The following is a 3226-nucleotide window of genomic DNA, read 5'->3' as shown; positions in this document are numbered from 1 at the left end:
CTTGAGTTCCCCTTTGACCCACTCATCATTCAGGAGTGTGTTGTATAAGCTCCATGAGTTCATGTAGCTACTGGGGCTTCTTCTGGTGTTGAATTTAAGCTTTATTGAATTGTGGTCTGATAGAATGCATAGAATTATTCCATTTTTTTTTTTGGTATTTGTTGAGGTTTTGTGCCCCAGTATGTGGTCAATTTTTGAGAACGTTCCATGGGGTGGTGAATAGAAAGTGTTTTCTTTGGTGCTTAGGTAGAATATTTGGAAGATATCTGTTACTTCCATTTGATGTATGGTATTTAATTCAGATGTCTGTTTATTCTTTGTCTGGTTTACTGTCTAATGGAGACAATGAGATAGTCCCCTACTATTACTGACTTGGGGTTAATCTGTGCTTAATAGATTTGGATACACCAGGACTTGGTACATATATGTTCATGATTGTAATATTTTTTTGGTTTATTGTTCCTTTGATCAAATTGAAGTGACCCTCTTTATCCTTCGGATTAGTTTTAGTTTGAAGTCTATTCTGTCAGATATTAGAATTGCAACCCCTGCTTGTTTCTTAGTGCCATTTGCTAGAAATATTAAGGTAGTGCCTGTTTTTGAAGGTGAGATGGGTTTCTTGCAAACAACAAAAAGGTGGATTTTCTTTTTTTTTAATTAAAACAAATTTTTTAAGTGTATGCAAGTATTGCCTGTATGTAGGTAAGTGCACCCGTGTTGTTCAATGCCCGTGGAGGACAGAAGAGGCTGTCGGATCCCCTGGAACTAGAGTTATGGACAGTTGTTGGCTGCCATGTGAGTGTTGAGATTTGAATCTGGGTCTTCTGCAAGAACAGCCCGTGTTCTTAACCACTGAGCCATCTCTCCAGCCCTGGATTTTATTTCTTAATCCATTCAACTACTCTATGTCATTTGACTGTGGAGTTCATTCCATTGATATTTAAATTTATTATTGAAAGATGTGCATTTGTTGCCATTATTTTGATTACTGTTTGCATTCTTTGTCTAATTTTGTGTTTCCACAATTATAACTTCATTTAGATTCTTTCTGTTGCTTCTGGAATATAGTCGTTCCTTTCTCCATTCTTTGTATTGCTTCAAGTATTCTTTGAAGGGTTGGTTTTGTGGACGTGTATTCTTTCGGCCTATTCGTGTCATGGAAGATTTTTTTTTTCCCTTCAAAAATAATAAACATTTTTGCTGAGTAAAGTATTCTGGGTTGGCATCTATGGTCATTTAGAACTGGAAATAACTTGGTCAGGACTCTTCTGGCTTTCATAGTTTGCATTTATAAGTCAGCTGTAATTCTGATGGGTTTTCCTTTATATGTGAGCTGTTTTTCCTTTGTAGGCTTAGTATTCTCTCTTTGTTCTGTACATTTAGTATTTTTACTATGATATGCCATGGAAAATTTATTTTTTTGTCCCACTTATTTGGTGTTCTCTTTGGTTCTTGTATTTGTATGGGTATGTCTTTCTTTAATTTTGGAAAATTCTCTTCTACAATCCTATTTTTGATCTGGTCAATACCGTTAACCTGAGATCCTTCTACTTCCTCTATGTCTATGATGCATAGATTTCGTCTTTTCATGGTGTTCCACATTTCCTGCATATTCCATTTCTGTGTTTTTAAAAAAAGTTTTTCATAATCTTTGATTGAGCAGTCCAGGTCTTCAACTTTATCCTCCAGTGTTAATAGCCTGTTTTCCTTTCATTCATTCTAGCAGTGAGGCTTTCTCCTATTGTTTCAAGTTGGCTTATTGGGTTTTTGGCTTCCTTCTTCATTTCAGCCTGAGTTTTCATCAATGTTTCTCTTCTGTGAATTCATTCATTAGTTTATCCCTGTCTTCTTTTGTTCTTTGGTTTGTTTGTGTGTTCTTTAAATTCGTTGAATTCCTTGATCATGTTTATGACTGTTCTTTTAAATTCTGTTTCCTGGGTTGTCTCTAGGGTTTCTCCTTATAGAACTCTTCTATAGACTGTTGGAGTTTGGTGGGAACATGCTGTTTTGGTTTTCCATATTATTATTTTTCTGTTGTGATTTTTGAATGTAGATTTCTTTTGTTGTTTGTGATTCCGGTATGAAACCCAAGCGTTCTTTCCTTGAAGTCTGCTTCTGTTTGTATTATTGATTGTTTTCTTACTGGGTTTGTAGAGGTGGTTGGTCTACGTTTCAGATTCTCTTAGATTTTATTTTGGAGGGAACTGATGGCTTCAGATCAGCTACTCAGGAGCTTCCACAGAGGCCCAAATCAGGTTCCAGTCAGGTATACTCAGGCTTCCTTCTCACCTTTGGACCCATACTAGTGTATATTCAGAGCACAATTTGGGGAGTTCGCTAAGGGGAGGCCTGATTTTGGCACTCTCAAGCAGTCTGTTGAGTTTTCAGCCCCTACACTGGGCAGAGGCCAGATCAGGGACTCTCAGTCTGTTGCGGTCTCAGCCCCTACCCTACTGTAGGGCATCGAGTTCTACCCCTAGGACATGGGAGGGGCTTCATGTAATCCCAGTTATGGGGTTGGGTACAGTAAGATTTGGGGAAGCTCACTACCATGTGGAGGAGGGACCCAGGCACTGTCAGGGGGCCTGCTGAGTTCTCAGCCCCTACACTAGGCAGAGGCCTGATCCAGGCACTCTCAGGCAGTCTGCTGAGGTCTCCACCCCTACACCAGGTGGAGGCCAGATCCACATTCCATATTTTTAAAACACAAAACAAAACACAAAACAACAAAAAATCCCCAAGAAAATTATTGTCTTTACATATTTAAAATCTGGGCAAGCCCTTGATCCCACCTAAAGTATTCATAAATATGACCACCAGCAAGGCAAGTTTTTCATTTGAAAACATCCCATTGACTATGGTAAATGATTGGGGCTGGAGAGATGGCTCAGTATTTAAGAGCAATGGCTGCCTTTGCAGAGGACCCAGGTTCCATTCCTAGTACCCACATAGTGGCCGACAAACCATCCACAACTCGAGTTCCAGGGAGATATAACACTCTCTTTTGGCCCCTGAGGGCATTGCATGACAGGTGCATTTCCATATTGGCAAATCATACACAGACATTATTTATTTATTTATTTATTTATTATTTATTTTATTTAGTCTTTTTGAGACAGCGTCTCTCTGTAGCCCCAGCTGGCCTGAAACTTGGTAGGGATTTTTATTTTAAAAGAGATATAACTGGAACTTGTTTGGTTTTTTTTTTACTTTTACTTTTAATTGT

Source organism: Nannospalax galili, unplaced genomic scaffold (assembly GCF_000622305.1).
Source record: "Nannospalax galili isolate Female #2095 unplaced genomic scaffold, S.galili_v1.0 scaffold751, whole genome shotgun sequence".
In the NCBI taxonomy this organism is placed as follows: Eukaryota; Metazoa; Chordata; class Mammalia; order Rodentia; family Spalacidae; genus Nannospalax; species Nannospalax galili.
This window is presented reverse-complemented; position numbering follows the sequence as displayed.